This window comes from Talpa occidentalis, unplaced genomic scaffold (assembly GCF_014898055.3).
Source record: "Talpa occidentalis isolate TD23 unplaced genomic scaffold, MPIMG_talOcc4v2.1 talOcc4.4, whole genome shotgun sequence".
NCBI classification, from domain to species: Eukaryota; Metazoa; Chordata; class Mammalia; order Eulipotyphla; family Talpidae; genus Talpa; species Talpa occidentalis.
The window spans coordinates 128,470,207-128,488,011 of NW_023604295.1; the positions used below are offsets into that span (position 1 = coordinate 128,470,207).

Genomic DNA, 17,805 nt, shown 5'->3' on the forward strand with positions numbered 1-17,805 from the left:
ACCGGTTCGATCCCTGGCTGCTCCCAGCCACCGGAGGAGGGTCCCGCATGGCACGCAGACCTCTCCTGCCACCCGCTGCTCCCCTCAGCAGTGTACTTCGGTCCTTCTGCCTGCTCTGCTCCCCGCTCTTGCTCTGGTGAATTCTCTCACCCTCCCGCGCTTTTGACTGTACCCAGTGCATGTATAAATAAATAAATAAATAAATAAATAAATAATTTTTAAAAAAGAAAAGAAAGTAGTTATTGGGAACTGGGGAGAGGAGGAAAAGGGAAATTGTTATTTCATAGGTATAGAGTATCAGTTTTGCAAGATGACTAATTTCTGGAGATCTGCTTCACAATAATATAATTATACTTAGCATTACTTAACTGTATATTTAAATTTTATGTTAAATGATTTTTAGCACATACACGGAATTCCATATGTCCTTCTGGGGACATGGAACTATAATGGAAATATACTCAAACCAGCAAAGCTGAAGAGATAGCACTGGGCAATGATATCAAATGCAAGGCCATGGGCTCCAGGGGAAAGTGCCCACACATCATGACAAAGGGTGAAATACCAATGCAGCAACTCCAAAGTGACCCCCCCTCCTCACACTCAGACAAGGGACCTACTCACTTTCTGACACAGATATAGTGTTATTTTCATAAACGCAGCCACCGCCTTGGGGAAGTAAAGTATGGTTAGAGAAAAGTGAAATATTGAGAATTTTACATAAAAACAAACTCAGTTCTCCCAAGGCCATTATTTCAGATCTAACTGGGAGTTGTGTTTTAAATAGACTCAATATTTAACTGAAGGGAGGCAGTTGAGCCTGAAAGAAATTCAGCTAAACAGCAATTACCAGCCACCTGCTGAACATGGCCATGTTGGAAAACAGCTAAACCAAATTTTCTATATGCTTTCTACATATTTTCTCTCATTTAACCTTTTTTGTTACCTACTACCACCCTTCTCCACAGTCCATGATCTTCAATCTTTGATATGTGTTTGAAATCCTTGCGGTGGCACCCTCTTTGTCCTAACCCCAGAAGGAGGCAAAAGGGCAGAGGATTCGAGGCCAGTCTGGAGTTCATCTCAGATATTGTTCATATACCCAGTGGAAGGATTGAGTGACATCAAGACAAGGGTTAATCTGAAAATTCCTAGGAACAGAGAATAGAAACATGTGGTTGGCCACAGATATGCAACCCTGCATTTCTAGCACCAGGACTAGAATGTCAGTGATGCCTTGACTTCCTGAACTTTCAAGAGCACATGCTTTTTATGACATGAGAACTGAAAAACGGGTTGCAATCATCACCAGGCTGCCATCAGTGGAACTAAGCAATAAAACAGCCTTGCTCAGATGCAGGGGGCGGGTAGGTGACCTCCTGCCATGCTTTCATTTAGACAGCTACCATTTCCAGTTCTCTCTACCCATTAAGATTTGGAAGGTGGCGAAAAACTTGCTGCAATAAGAAAATGATAACATTTATAGAAGGAAAGATTTTATCATATCCCCCAAAGAAATTACCGTAGACTGAAAATAGCTGCCAGGATCAATCCTGAGAGTTAGCATAGACCACCCCAATTAAATAGAGAAATATCTCAATGGTCATTCCAAATATGCATAATGTATTTAATAGGTCCATATGAATTTTAAATGGACTGCTCCCAAGAAAGCATTGAGGACTGCTTTGCACAGCAATAGAAATGGCCCTGAATGCCAAAAAGTTCTTCAAAAACTACAAAGTTATTTGATATACAGTTCAGCTGCAAAAAAAAATTCCCCACAAGTTATTATAAATTGATTTCCTTTAAACACACTGCCCACAGATGAGGCAAAATAGTGGTATAAGCCAGAGACAGATGTTGCATTTCTTTACATAGAATCATATCTGAAAGGAAAACATTGGAAATTATAGATGTTATATTAAAATATGCTATTGCAAATTGAAATTTTTGCATTAAATTAAATATATGAATATATTCATAGGGAAAAATGCATGGGAAATTGTCTAAAAATGGTTGATATTACATTCTGAATTTTAAAATTGGATATGGACAAACCAGTTAGGCCCACTTTTAAATGACTATTCATAATATTAAGCCCACATTTAAAATATAAGACTCTGGTGAGAAAAGAAAAGCAGATTTACTTAATCAGCACATTGGGTTGCATTTGTTTATTAATAAAAATTTTAGTATCTTAATAAAGGAGATTGCTTTTTTAAAATTAATATCTTTAAATGTATATAGAATATAATGCTATATAACATGCAAAGTAGTTAAGGAATTATTCTTATTTTTCCAGGAATGCTAGTGTTGCATAAAACTAGTAAGAATGTGGTGCAGATTATTTTATAATAATGTTCTCTTGGTGGCAGGATGGATTTCAGAATTTCTAGGATGGCAATATAAAAACTCTCCCAGAATTGTGAATGTGAAGGAAACTTCTGTCACTGGGCAATGGTCCTGAAAACTGTCTTAATACTTGCAACAATGATACCAAAGTTTCAGCAAATGTTTTAGTAAACACAAAATGTATCAACAGTGTTGGGCATTATGACCTCCAAGGGTGACCTGATTGATTTTTCTGCAATGCAATTGAGCATCAGGGTCCTCTCCTATCTCCAAAAATGTGCATGCATATTTGTGGTATACAAAAGGAACATATATTTAAAGGTCCTAAGCATGTTTTTAGCTAGAGTTCTAGAAAGTTAATATGAGTTCTAGAAAGTTAATATATAAAGAGCAAGACTAACAGCAAATGGCCACAGATAACATTGAAAGATAACAGAGTAATTTAATGGGAACTTTTGAGGCACCCAGATTTCTTATTTATTTTCTAAAAATCCAAGCTACAGATTATATAGTAAGAGAGCCTTCTCAGATTGAGAACACTATGGAAGGCTTTTGCTGAACCGGGTGTACATTAACGGATGCGTAACACTTTATGAAAAAGTAAAATTTTCTAACCACCATTGATTGTAAAATTCCTTTTTCTTCAACAGTAACTTATCTGAAGGAACATTTACTATATACAATAGTTGGCAGGACTCACAGTGTCGCAGACCCATGTCCCTTGGAATAAATGTTTTGGTTTATCCAAGTGTTTTGCTTTTGGAGACAAGGGAAATGTGAAGACAAAAATGGAGCAGAGAATAAGACTGGAAAGATGCCCTACCATTTCATTTTTAACAATCTTATTTTGTTTTTAAGTAACCACAGTAAATAATAGTAGAAAAATATATAACTTAGGACAAAACAGAGAGAAATAATATTTTAAATATGAAATTTTGATCATAAATAGACTTATCATTTAATAGCTACTATTGTATAATTTTTTTCATATACCACACATGGCAAACAAATGCATTTTATTCTTTACAGAGAGAATTAATTGCCTAATAATTATACCTACTTATAATTGGTTTGTGTGATGCATAAAAAGATCTCAGCAAATCTCTTTCTTCAATATTACTGTGAATAGCTAAAGGGAAATATATTTTAATATAAAATATTTGTAGTGTCATAATTTCAAAAGATTGACATAACTACCTTGAGTATTAAAAGACCCTGTTTCAAGTATGACAAATTCTAAGTCAAGTAAAGTAAGATGCCTCAAGATCTATTTTTGTGAATAGATTAAACATATTTTTTAATCTTTACATATTTTAGAGAATAAACATGGTATATGAATTTTGTGAAAATGAAAAACTAAGTATTCATGAGCAAGTTATCTCATGGATAACTTGATTCATAATCCTTGATTATAAAACTGAAATTTAAGTAAAGTGTAACTTTTTTCCTGGAAATGCAGTTTTGCCTCATTCATTTAAAATCACTAAAATTTTCAAAATATTTAACCAACAAAAATCAAGACTAATTTTATGAATTTGGAAACAAAGTCAACACAAACCCATTAGTGGTGAAAATAAAATTCAAGCTATTTCTCTTACAAGATAATAATCATATGCAAAAATATGTGTAAAAATCTATTTAAATACACATAATGGCTTGTGGGACACAGTATTTTTTCAAGCATGAAATACCAGACTCTACAATGTAAAAGACCCAGATTCTTTTTTGGACTCTATCTCTAATGAGGCATATGGGATAAGTACTTTACCACCTCTATTTATTTTAAAGAATTCTACATCTGTTCTTCAGGAACCTAAATCCAGAGTCCTACTTTGGATCATTTTATCATTTATGGCTTTGCCCCTTAACTATTATTCCTACTTCAACTTCTGTATTCCCATTTGCTCTCCATAAATTCAATTAGTTCTCCAGAATCTTGCCTCTTTCCATTTTAAAACAAGTCTTAAAGCCATTATTGGGTTCACTTGTTTCTCTATCTGGCTAAGTTTGGTGGTGGTTTACATATTATTTCTTCCATGTTTTCCCTTCACATTCCATGTCCTTCATCTTTCACTGTACCACTCCTGAAAAACCCCAGCTCTGGCAATGGAAAGTTTTGGGGGTCATTTAGAACAGGATTACACCTCCCTGCTATTTAACAATATATCTTACTGCCATGATCCTCAATTGATTCCCTCATAGGATGGTGACTGTAATTTATAGAATGCAAGAGGTATGGCAGAGATTAATTATGATGAGTTTGTATACACATTCTATAGTCTCTGACATATAGAACTGCTCAATTTATGTTAGTGCTTTTCTACTCCCATTTTTATAAAATCTCCAGGATGCTAGATAAAAGAGGAACAAAGCACACAAGCCACAGCTGACATTGCTACTAAAATGCATTGCTTTCAGCCAGAGAAGCTTTCTCAGCATTATTCAGAATAACATGTTTAATTGATTAATCACCTTCTATGATATGATGTTCAGATATTATATCAAAGCTCTTTCTCCTTTAGTTTCTTTCCCTTTATCAGCATTCTGTAGCCTCAAATAGGTGATGCAGATACCTATTTCATAAGGATTATCAGTACAGTGGTTTCTCCCTGTTCCCCACACCCACAGTCTCAGATAAGCCACAGAACCTTCTACTGTTGGTCTTCCAAAGCTACAGGGAAATGCCAGTGTTGAGAAACCTGTATTTATTGAGAAATATTTTTCCTTTTTTAATGATTGTCATGATTTCTCTTTTTAAAGAAACACAGTTAAGCATAAATGGTATTAGGGATTACATATGAAGCTTAAATGGATAGTTTTACAGTATCTACTAATCCATGGTAGGCACGTTACAGACCAGTAGTATGTCCCTTTTTGTAAGGTCTACTTATGATATTGAAAACACAGAACATTATGTACACTTTTGGTCTTTAAGCTGTCTCTCTCAAAGGCATCAAGGTATTGAAACTACAGGTCCAATTTTGATCACAGGTCCCAATTTCCAGCTTTCTGTTCTTTTAAGTTCATGCATGATTGCAGACCAACTGGAAACATTATGCAGAACTGGTACTGCAAAGACAGCCTGGGGCCTGCTTATGGTCTTTTGACATGTTACCTTCTGTTATTATGCTTAATTCATGACTCCAGAAGGTTAACAACCCTCTAAATGCACTTTTGTGGAATTAGTGATGCTAATGAACACTACAGTCATTCTCAGCTGCATGGATTGAGAGAAGCATGCGTGACCACAGGTAACAGGGCCAGGAGGAAAAATAATGTTTTGACCTCTGGAATTTGACCTTATTTGAAGTTTACTCATGCTTGAGATGTCTGTGGACTTCACCATTGAAAGAAAAGGGCAGAATTGTAAATGATGGTATCAGATGCAAAAACAGAAAGAAAAGCAGTAACTGCTTGGGTCAACATATTCACCAGCACCTGTTTTCTTCTTTGATTGTTGAGAAGCTCAGCATGTAACCACTTCACAGGCAGAAGCTATGTTGTAGTAACACAAGGAAGTGAGTATAACCAATTAGCCAGCACAGACTATGTATGTCTCCTACCATGGTTTCATGCTTGACTCGTTGCTCCTTTTCCTCTCATCACCACGACTGCAATGATTAAATAAGCAAATCCCTAATAGTAACATTAGAAACCAAATTAAATATTTATTAATGATTATAAGTAATCATAAATCATGTGATTACTTTTCTTCTAGAAATCTGTGCAAATCATAATAACCTAAATATATATATATATATTTTCTCCTGGAAGAATAAAATATGGTTATTTATATCCTCTTTTTGATATCCCCATTATAAGCACAAAGAATGCAAACAGGTAACACATTCTATTAAAAAACAACTATGGGCCTCCCCGGTGGTGCAGCGGTTGAGCACTGGGTTGCGAAGCTGCCCGCAGCCTCTGCAGTGCTGGTTCAATCCCCGGCTGCTCCCCGGCCACCGGAGGAGGGTCCCACATGGCGCACAGACCTCTCCTGCCGCCCACTGCTCCCCTCAGCAGTGTACTTTGGTCCTTCTGCCTGCTCTGCTCCCCGCTCTGGCTCTGGTGAATTCTCTCACCCTCCCGCGCTTCTGACTGTACCCAGTGCTTGTATAGATAAATAAATATATAAACAAACAAACAAACAAATAAATAAATAAATCTTAAAAAAAAAAAAAACAACTAGAGGGCCTCCCTGGTGGCACAAGGGGTTAAGACGCAACCTTTGAAGCTGTCCGCAACCTCTGAGGCATAAGTTCTATCCCTTGCCGGCCAGGGAGAGTCAGCTTGGCGCAGAAGCCCTCTCCTGTCTTGCCCGCTGCTCCCCTCAGCAGTGTGTTTCAGTGGATCTGCCTGTTTTGCTCCCCACTGTGTCTCTGGTGAATCCTCTTACTCCCCACACCTCTGGCCTGTACCCCAGCTCTTGAGTGCATAAGTGAATATATCTTAAAAAAAAAAAAAAAAACTAGAGACACTATGAAAAATATTTTTCAGATACTTTGAAAACTGAAGAGGTACAGGAAAACAAAACATTGCCTGATAGACCAGAACATAGAACCAGTTTCTCTGAGAATCACAGTGATAGCCCAAAGGAAAGTGGTGAAAAACAAACCCTTGAAAAACCATCATAGATCTGAGGCATCCAAGAAGGGAGGGGAAAGCAGGAGCGAGTAGGGGAGTAGGGAGGGCAAGCACAGTGGACTGTGGTGGATGACTGTGGGTGCTCTTGGTGGTGGGAAAGCTGCAGTGACCACACCTGAGGGGAGAAATTCTATATTGTGAAAAAACAAACAAGAATGTAAGATAATGGTCATCATTAAAAAAGTTTTTTAAATGAATTAAAAAAATCAAGCTAGAAGTCAATTGCTCTCCTGTTTTAGTTGTTCATTGTTAGTGTAATGAAATGCACCTGATTTTGTGTGCTCGTTTTCTATCCTGCAGGTTTATTAGTTCTGAAAGGTTTTATTATCATTTGAATCTTTAGGGTTTTCTTCATATAAGGTCATGTCCTCTGTGAACAGAGATCATTTTACTGCTATCATCTGGAATGGCTTTACTTTTTTCCCTTCACTAATTGCTCGAACTGGGGCCCCTTGAATAGAAGGGGCGCGAGTGAGGATTCTTGTTTTGTTCCTGATCTTTGAATGAAAGTTTTCCATCTTTCGCCATTGTGATGTTAACTGTAGGTTTTGCAGTGGACTTCTAGTGAGGGAGTCTCCCTCTGCGTCCACTTTTTAAACTGTCAGCTGGGTGTTGTAAAGGTGTTGAATTTTGTCAAATGCTTCTTCACATCAGTTGAGATGACCATGTGTTTATTCCTTCATTCTGTTAATGTATCTTATATTTTCATATGTGGAAACTTTCTTGTATTCCAGGAATAAATCCCACGTGGTTATGGTACATAATCTTTTTAACACATTGTAGACTTCTGTGTGTGAGTATCTGGGGGTGTGGGGTTGCACTATTATTCATCAGGGATAGTGATCCAGAGCTTGCTTTTTTTGTATATTTGATCCTGATATCAGGAAAATACTGGTCTAACAGGATGAGTTTGGAAGTCTTCACTCCTTTAGTTTTTTGGAAAAGTTTGAGGAGAATGGGTGTTAATTCTTCTTTAAATATTTGTTAGAATTCATCAGTAAAACCATCTGGTCATAGATGTTTATTTATTGGGAGATGTTTTTGTTATAGATTTGATCCCTTATTTATTATAGGTCATTCAGATATTCTATATCTTCATGATTTAGTGTTGTTATGTTTGCCCACATCTAGGTTGTCCAATCTGAAAACCTGTTAATAGTACTCTCTTCTAGTCCTTATTTCTGTAAAATTATTAATAATATTCTTTTATTTATTATTGTAGCTATTGAGCATTATTTTTTCTGAGAGTCTACCTAAACATTTATCAGCTGGTTTGATCTTTTCAAAGAGCCAACTCTTGGTTTCAAGTATTTGTTAATATTTATATTAACTTTGCTATTTTACAATTTTTTCACAGTTATTTGCTTGAAAATACATTGGCATAATAAAATCAAAATAACAAGATAATTGTTGGAATAGATCTAATTACAACTAATAAGTGGCATGCTAGAACAAATACAAGTTCTCTTAACTTAAATCTCATTCTGTCACTCAATATGAAGTACAGACAGTTTTGTAAACGCATTTTTATAATCTTCACTATAAGATTGACTATAACCACTATCATGGTAAAATAGGAGGCTATTTAAAAATTAGAATCAAGACAGTATAGATGGTTACATCTAGAGATAACTGGGGTAAAAGAGAATTGTCCACGTACCCTGATATGAAGTTCCCAGGAAAGAAGGACCCCAAATTTGGAAAGGAGCTCAGTGAGAAGTCGTTCAAACAGAACGACAAAATATATACATACAAATGCATAGGTGGCTTTGTGGAGGCGCACTTAAAGGAAGTAAACTTACCTCTGCCATTTTGGAGCTCTGTCCTCAACACCAATTTTTCTCGGCAATAATTGACTTCTTCCTGTGTAAAGTCAATTTGTACTCCAGGGCAATTTCTCCCCAGGATTTTATAGACATTTTCCAGGATAAAATGAACAGTTATGAATTAGTATTATGTAGCCAAATCTGTAAAATACCTTTTAAAAATCAGGCAAATCTACATCTATTTGTGTGTGTGCCAGAACTGTCATTTACAATGGTATTTTTCAATGGATTTCCAGACTGTTAGCATAGTTGGCATTAGTTTATTAACACTGAAGCTGTAAATCAAGGTGAAGACTTGCATGTATCCTGTGAGACTTTTGTTCTCATTGCTAAGAATAATTGCACTTTCTCTAGAGAACTGAAAATTGGAAACCAAGAATGCAAATCTGGCTAATTTGACAATAGCTGTTATGTCTACTAATTATAGTATTTAAAAAATACATAAAACATTTTACTGTCTATAAGCATTGACACAAATTTTATAAAATTGGAAATATTGATAATATTTTTACTGTAAATCTTTCATATTTGGTTCATATTCATATAGCCAGGTAACTATATTTAAAAGCAGAACTTAATCTTCTCTCTTAAAATTTATAATCAGTTAATTAGGATGGCGATTAGTGGTTCTCTTCTGCTTTAGGAAGAGCTACTCATATATTTAATACAGTCTCATTTCAAATGTTCTTAAGTAACATAAAACATACAGTCTTTATTGAAACCAGTATTAAGCTACTGTTGTACTTTTTCTATCAGGCTAAAATTCTTCCTTGCTATTACTTAATGACATTTCTCTCCAGTTGTCTGAGATTTGCATAATGTATCAAAGTATAGGCATACCTCAAATATATTGTGCATGTAGTTCCAGACCACCAAAATAAAGCAAATCACATGAAAATTTATGTTTGCACAGTATTGTATACTATAGTCTATGGAGTGTGCAATAGCATTACTTCTAAAAAAAAACAATGTATATACCTTAATAAAAAATGCTTTATTGCTAAAAAATGAGACACAGGCACAAAGTGAGCACAGACTGTTGGAAAAACATGGTGCAATAGACTTGTTTCACTCAGACTTGCTACAAACCTTCAATTTACATTAAAAAAAAAAACCCACAAACATAGTATCTGGGAAGCTAATAATAAAACCAAGAGCAAGAAAACAAGCTATGCCTCTTTATACAGACCCCAGGACTCTGTGCTCCTTTGTACCAGTGCCTGTGATCTGGCGAGCACAGCCAATCCCAGAACAGGGACACATGCTGGAGCACTGGAGGGAAATGGACCTGTTCAAAGATCACCTTCCTCTTTGATCCTACTCTTTCTTGGGGTTAAGTGGTGCAGTTGACGATACTGCCATTCTTCTACTTACCAAGCTCAAGTTCAATATCTCTCTCCCTTGCCCTAATAGCTAGGCAGCTCTGATTGACCTAATATTGACTGCCTCTTTGGTATACACATTGCATTGTCATCGCCAGTCCTGCTCAGCCTTAAGTAGGACAATGGCTGTGTGTACCTATACCTTCAATTGTTTGCCTTTATTGGTTTGTCTTCTTTTGTTCATTTGGAAGGAACAGTATATTTACATCTTAAGATAAATTGCCAGCAGTTAAAAATCAAGAGCTTTGCATGAAATTCTAGATGTTTAACTTTTCAAAATAAAGAAAACTGGGCCAAAATACACAGCCCTTATCAGTGGCAGGTCAAGAGATGGGTATAAAATTTCAGTTTTATTTTTGAAAATCTCTTTTTGACTTGAAATTAGAATCAAGAATCTTAAGCTTTTCCAAGTTGAATTAAATTTGCTCCAAATGTAAGGCCTTACCTCACTCTTAGATATGACCTTTCCAGGATGAAGGATTTCTGAGTAGCTGAGTACATGGAGGAAGCCAGATGAGAGAGATTACACAGACATCAGATAGGCTGGACCAAAGAAGAAAACCATGCTAAGTTGTTGTTACTGCATGAGGTGGTTTAAGTAGGAAAGAAGATTATAATGACCAAAAGAATTACTTCAGTGGACATCTCCTCCTGGATTCATAAATTCAGGAAAATAAGTCTTTGTTAATCATCATCTTCCCCAAAGGCTTTCTCAACCATTGTGTCTAAATTTTCCCATCACCCTGCCCCTGGCTTTCTCATAAACCAATCTAATTACAACACTCATTTTATATATGCATTGTCTCCTATAGGTTGTAAGATTGATGACAGAGGAGATCACATCTTCCTAGAAAAGTGCCTGCTCCATATACTCATCACAAAATGGGGGTGGAATGGATGATCAGATAATCAGAAAAAAACTAATGTTCTGTTTTCTTAAACATACACAGTTATGGATTTTTCAAATTAACACTTTTTTAAGCACAGGGAACTGGATGGTGAGGTGAGTCACAGTTCAACCACAGAACACTAGATAAACTGAATTCACTAGAGAAACTGGAATAAAGAGGTTTCTTACAAGTCCTGGAAGAATTTCTGGAATACCTCAAATGGTACATGAGGGTGATGGTGTGGGGCTCAAGGTAGAGCACAGAGAGGGAGGACCTGGGGTACATGCTGCCTTAGGGTCTATGAGTGAGGTGAACTGAAATTCCTGGGCAAAAGCCAGTTGGGTTACTTCAGACCAAGAAAGCAGGGTTTGGTGAGTTACAAAAGGTTTTTATCTAAGGGGTACAGAAGCACATAGTCACTGGGGAGGGGTGGAGAAGTCAGATCAGGAACTGCCACTTGCTTGTGACTCTGCAGGCTGCTATTGAGAGAATGTTTTGAGGGGCTAGTGTTCATTTAATTTCACTGCAGTTTTCTTGTCCAAATTGGATACCCAGGCAGAAATACCATGGCGTAGCTTAGCTAAAGTTTGACACACACACAGTAGCTTTGTATTTCCCGAATTATAACATTAAAAATTCTAGCCTTATTTTCAAGGTCTTGTGGTCTTGGATGGTCTGGCCAAATTTACCTCTTTAAATTTCTTTCCAAATCCTTCCGTCTAGACATACTGTGCTCCAGACACAGTGAATAATTTTATCCTCCTGAAATTATTTCCTTGAAATGTTAAGACAATTCACAACTCATCCTTTGTTCATGCTCTCCCTTGCTCCAGATCTACTTCTTTTCTTCCACATCACCTTGCAAGTTCCCTTTTCAGATACCATGTTCTCATTGAAGTTTCTACTATTCCCCTTTCAGAATCAACCTCCTCCTTTGATCTCCCATCGCATATTGTTCTGCCTGCATCAGAGCATGCATTTTTATCTTTCTTACACTTTCTGCTTGACATTGCTCTCCTCCACCTAATTGGAAACTCATTGCAGAGAGATTTCCATATCTATCTCCCTCTTTATGTGCCTAAGCGTCTATCCTGGTGCCTTCCATATGGTGGGTGCGTGATAAACACTGGCTGCAGGAAGGCTCTCCCCAGACCGGCTGCAACATGCCTCACTGAGGGCGGAAGCAGCCGGGGCCTCCTGAACATGCCCAGCCTATAACTCTTCTTTCCAAAACTCTTCATTCTGCTTTTCAATTATTCGAGATAAACATAGGCATTTTTAGACAATACTGTCCTGTTACTTCTCTTATTTCTTCTACATTTGTATTCACTTTCTCCTGGATGGAGTGGGACACAAGGGTGCAGGCAGCTCTGGTCCTGATGTCTCAAGGTGATTTTCCACCTCAACTTCAGAGACCACAGGTATGTGTCCAGATAGTCTCTTCCTTTTACCCACGAATTATTAACTGAAGATGCACAGCACAATCTTCAAGGGGCGGCTCCCAGACAGCTGCCATTTTTCAGAGTTGCACTTCGATAGTGCTTCACTGTATGCGAGGCCACATTCTCCTCCCAATGAACACGCTGTCTGTCCTTCCTCCAGCAGGAGTGAACAATCCAACTGGTGACATGGTGGCTGGGATTCCTGGTTCTTTAGCACAAGGGAGGGGAGCAGAGAGCTCCTGAGGGTACTGCTTTGCTGTGACCGGGTGATGGGGAGTTGCCATGAATGAGATCAGAGCAGAGACTTGGGGCAGGTTGGGAGATGAAGGATCTGGAATTTTACAATTTTACCTCTGGAAAACCACAAGAGGTTTGTGTGTGTGTGTGTGTGTGTGTGTGTGTGTGTGTGTGTGTGTGTGTGTGTGTGTGTGTGTATTTAAAAGAAAACTAGGGAAGGAAATTAAATTGTGCCTAGCGCCTCCAACTGATTCTGAGACTGTGACTAGACCAATGATTTCAGTAGAATAGATCAAGCATGAGCTTATTATCCACTTATCCAACAAACATATTTTGAATATCTGTCATCATTGCAACTCAAAAGCTTAAAGGTGAGGAAGTCACACACTAAATAAATACAATTTGTGTTACAAAGAAATAAATGGCTTTCATGAGGACCTAACCTGTCAGTTCTGTTAGGGGTCACCACCCCCACAGAGGCGATGTTTGAAAGAAATTTGAGGGATATGTAGCTGTTAACTCCTTGAAAGGGAGGATTAGAAAAGAGAATACCAATATATCCGAAATTCCCAAGACAGAGGGGAGAGTGAACAAGCAGTAATTTCCTGGTGGCTGGAGCAGAAAGTAAGTAGAGTGTTAAGACCAAAGGAGGAGTAGCAAGAACAGAAGCTGATCTAGAATGGACTGGGTCTGTATCCTCAGGGAGTTGGCAGACCATTAAAAAGTGCTTAGCAGCAGAATGACAAGAGAGGATTTGTATTTTTAAGGTTCAATCACTCTAGCAAGGCAAGAGGATAAAGCTGAAAATTATGGTTTGGATGCTGAATAGCAACATAATGGCAGCATCTATGCGAACTGTGGTACCGAACGAGCCTATTTAGTTCATCATGTAAGTTATTTGTGTCCTTACATATCAGATTAACGGCGAGCTTATCTGGCTGCACTAGCAGAAGCTGCAAATGTGTGCTCAGCTGCATACTCAGTGTAGTGTGGCATTAACAGAACTAGATGTAGATTAGATTAGCCCTGCTTTTTCCCTTTTCTCTCAAGATTATGATGCTGCTTCCCTTATTTGATTTATTTGCTCCATACATACAGATGAGAAATCCCTATTAACTTTTTGAGCCTACATATTACCAATTATTTGTAAACTTAAGAATGTTAAGGAGCTCTTCTGCTCAGTTTAATGATCAGATAAGAGCTATGGAAACAGCAGTGTTTGCAAAAACAAAAACAAAGTTCTTCCCTGCCCAAAAGAAAAAGGTGGCCCCAATTCAGTCTCATGATAAAGCTATTAAGAAAAAGAAGAATGATTTTTCTGCTTCATAAATTTTCCATTTCTTCTCAGTTGCTTCCTAGCAATAGCTAAATGTCTGCTTTCTATGGCTGGAGTTGATTTTGGACCAGTTTTCCAATTTGGCAGTACAGACTTGCAGCCCAAAATCATTTACTAGAAAATTCTCTAATGCTCCTTTTAATGACAGGGAATATTGAAGATCAATTATAGGAGGAACATTATAAATATTACATGACATATGTCACAGGTTGACCCTATGTGACTTTTTAAGGAAGTTACTCATGCCTATTTCCCCTTGTAAATTGAAAGCTAGCCTCATCTCATTTATAGAATTTTAAAGATTATAAGCTGTATAGTAAAAACAAATTTCAGAAGGGGAAACTGAGCCTTGAGATTAGAAATAAATGTTGTCTGCTACCATCTGATATTTGAATCTTCTCAGAGTATCCCAATGAATTGATGACTTATCCTGTGTTTAGACATTTGAAGTGTCAAGGGTCCCAGTGATTTCAGAAAAAGGCTCCTGGAGATGACTACTATCTCCTCTGTTACCCTTGGGGTCAGGCTGAACGATCCACTTCCTCTCTGCTGAGCAGACTGGTAACAAGTGTTCCCCAATCTCCACCTGGTCCACATTTGACACGGTTCCTTTAACTATTTCATCCTGACTGTGCTCCTTTGAATGAAAATTTCATCTTTCCCCTTCACTTACCTCAATTTTGACAGACTTGACTTTTAATGCTTACTGTACAAGCAATTAACAGGATTTGAAAGGTCAATGGAAAACAGATCTTAAAGAGCGTTCTGAAAATTCCAGCTTCCCGTGAATGTTCAGGGTCATCCATGAAGACACTCTGACCCCAGTCAAGCATTGGGTGGTTTAAGACCATTCCAATAGCATTAATCAAACTGACAGAGGGGAAAAATCCTGTATTTGTCTATATTGTTTATAAAATATTTTGGTATAAAAAGTTTTGTTTTGGAACATTCAAAGGCAGGAAAACACAGGTTGACTTTTTTGCTCAGTCAGAAAATGTGATAATGGAGGGGACATTTCTTACAGCAATTTTCTTGTAAACCTACTTCCCCATGATTCTCTTACCTCCTCCTTTTAAACCAATTAGAAGAGGGAGACAGTTCTGGGTGAATGGTCTCTCAAATGAAGGCAAATGTTTCAAAGAGGCAGGAAAATGGTTGGATATCACTGTTTGAGAAGACAGAATATATGGTAGGTGCTTCTTGTACTAGGTGTGCCCGTTGGGATTTAAAACTACTGCTATTATTAAAATCTTCTTTACTACACTGTAGTACATTTAGCCATGGGTTGTTTCAAATTACACCTAATATTTTCCAAAATTGAAAAAATGGCATGTATTCTAAAGACATGTCTTTCCTTTTTAGCATCGTATAATTATTTAATGAGGTTCACTGCATGACAAATAGGATAAAACACTTTCCTTTTATTCCCCTTTTCTCTCTCTGATAAAATGATCTCATGAGACTGTGGCCTTCGTTTTTAGTTCCTTTGAGGAATATAGTGTCTTTCCACTGATCAGAATAGTTCATTTTAACTTTCCATTCTCTTTACTGTTTTCGACTTATTCCTTTGGGCATCTTCCTGATTTTTTTAACTAGTCTAATCCAGTATGATTCTAGTTCCCTCAGTTCATTTATTGTCTGTGATAAGTTTAATAGAAACAGTGACTAAACTCAAAAATTGTTTAGCATTTTACTGTTCAATATATTCCGCCACTGGAGAGGGTAACAAGAAATAAGGTTTAAAAAATCATTATCAGATGAAAGATTCTCATCAAATATATGATCATTCTTAAGGAGAAAGAGCAGATTGATCTTTTTTTCTCATTTGAAAGCATTGACTTTAGGCTCATTTGTAATAAAATGATTTATTTATCACTCCTGAGCAGGGGAAATTGCTTCCTCTAAAATAATAACACTCCTTTATTTTCTAAAAATAGATAATTATAGTAGCACATAAAACACTAAGAATTTCCACGCCAACCCAAGTTCTCCTCCATTCTTCAAATCTGCTATATCCCTGAAAGTCTTAAAAATTGGCTTTCCTGAGTGCTGTTGTTCTGCCTTTTCTAGAATTTCCTGAGGTTACTGTATATACACCTAAATGCTAATAATTGCCTGGAATAGAGTAAAATAAAATAAATGAGATGGATAAAATTAATTTTTAACTCATAAATGTTACACCTTGTCAATGAAAGCAAATACTCCTTTTCTGTGCCAAGAAAGCATTTTCTGTTACAGTCACAATCTGCTACAACTGCCATCGGGTGCGAGAAAAACCTCTAACAGATGGGAATCAGTAAATGGCAACTGCAAGTAGAACTGACTCACTGAATCACAAATGGAAGACATATTCTGTGAGTTATCTTGGCAGCAGACATGGAGATGAGGGCATTCTGAGCTGGCGTACTACTGATTCTGAGAATAACACCGGGGTCTGGATGCCTGATACAAGAAAATAAGGTATATGTGTCTTTTACACAGATCATCATGCTATATCATAAGATACACTGGAAACTTTCTGTTCTTAGAAATACTTGGAGATGGTGAAATAAAGAAAGCAAAAGAGCATTCACACACACAAAAAAAGGCATGGAAATGAGAGGTTAATACAATCTCCCTGGAGTGAAGGTTCACGATGTCCTTCATTAACCTTTAATCTCACATTTAATGATGTATAGATAGAATATCATTCAAGCGAGCAAATATGATGATTACTCTGATCCTAGCAACACGAACTGCTATAGAATGTGGTGCCTAGAAAAAGATCTCTCCATGGACAGATCTAAGAACTGGCTTCTGCACCAGATGCCTGGAAAGACTCCACCAAGTGAAGTCTTTGAACTACCAAGGCAAAACAAGTACAACTGCCAGGCTCTGCTTTCTACCTCTCATCCAAACCTGCCTCCTGCATTGCTCCTTCTACATTTCCCCTTCAAGTCTTCTGATCACTTGCATAAAAACATCAAAATCAAGGAGAGGGTATGCCACCAAGAAGGCATCAGGTATCTACTGGGATGGTGGAGAAGAGAGACACAGGTGGATATCCTCTGAGGCCTTAGGTTTTCCCCATTGACCTGTCCTTTTGCAATTTATGTCTGAAATTGTTAGGAACAATGCAAGCTAGTTAATGCTGCAGGGACTAACCATAATCTGAATTCTTTCCAATCCTTTAGGTTAGAGAGGTACAGATCTGATAGGAGGGACTAGGTAGGAGAAAGCAGGTTTTGAAGAGAGGAACAAATAAGGGCAGTTAGAAGGTTCTCTGAACTCCTGAGCTGTCTCACTATTTTCCATGCTAAAACACCTCCTTCCACATTCTGTTCATCTTACTTCCTCCAGGGCCCTGAAACAATGGCACAGTCAAATACACAGCCAAGTTTACTTTTCCTAGAACCTTTTGTTTGCATTCAGAAATGAAACCACAAACCACAGCAATATAAGATATACATGTTCAAGTTACACCTATTTTATTATTTTCATTAATCTTTGAAATGCATCCAATACATTCCTGTGAACCAAAGAAATATAATTTGGGATGAAAATTTCTCCAAGTGAGATTTAAAATATCATTATGGCTGTGAAGGATTTAGAAATGGAGCTTAATACTGATTGCTCTTCCATCATTTAATCAACAAAAAGGTAAACTGGGGAATACACTGAGATACTTTAACCTCAAATTGATGAGGAACATTAGTG

At 37.3% G+C, this 17,805-nt stretch overlaps 1 long non-coding RNA gene across 4 annotated transcripts in view; it reads left to right on the forward strand.

The window, feature by feature from the left end:
- LOC129146791 (uncharacterized) overlaps positions 1-17,805 on the forward strand; it is a 147,034-nt gene that overhangs the window by 101,551 nt on the left and 27,678 nt on the right. The window contains exon 1 of one of the 4 annotated variants that reach the window (XR_008554016.1): positions 16,523-16,569. The exons of the other annotated variants lie outside the window; for them this stretch is intronic. This is a non-coding gene — a long non-coding RNA (uncharacterized LOC129146791). Of the gene's footprint in view, positions 1-16,522; positions 16,570-17,805 lie in introns of those variants that run through there. 4 annotated transcript variants of the gene reach the window in all.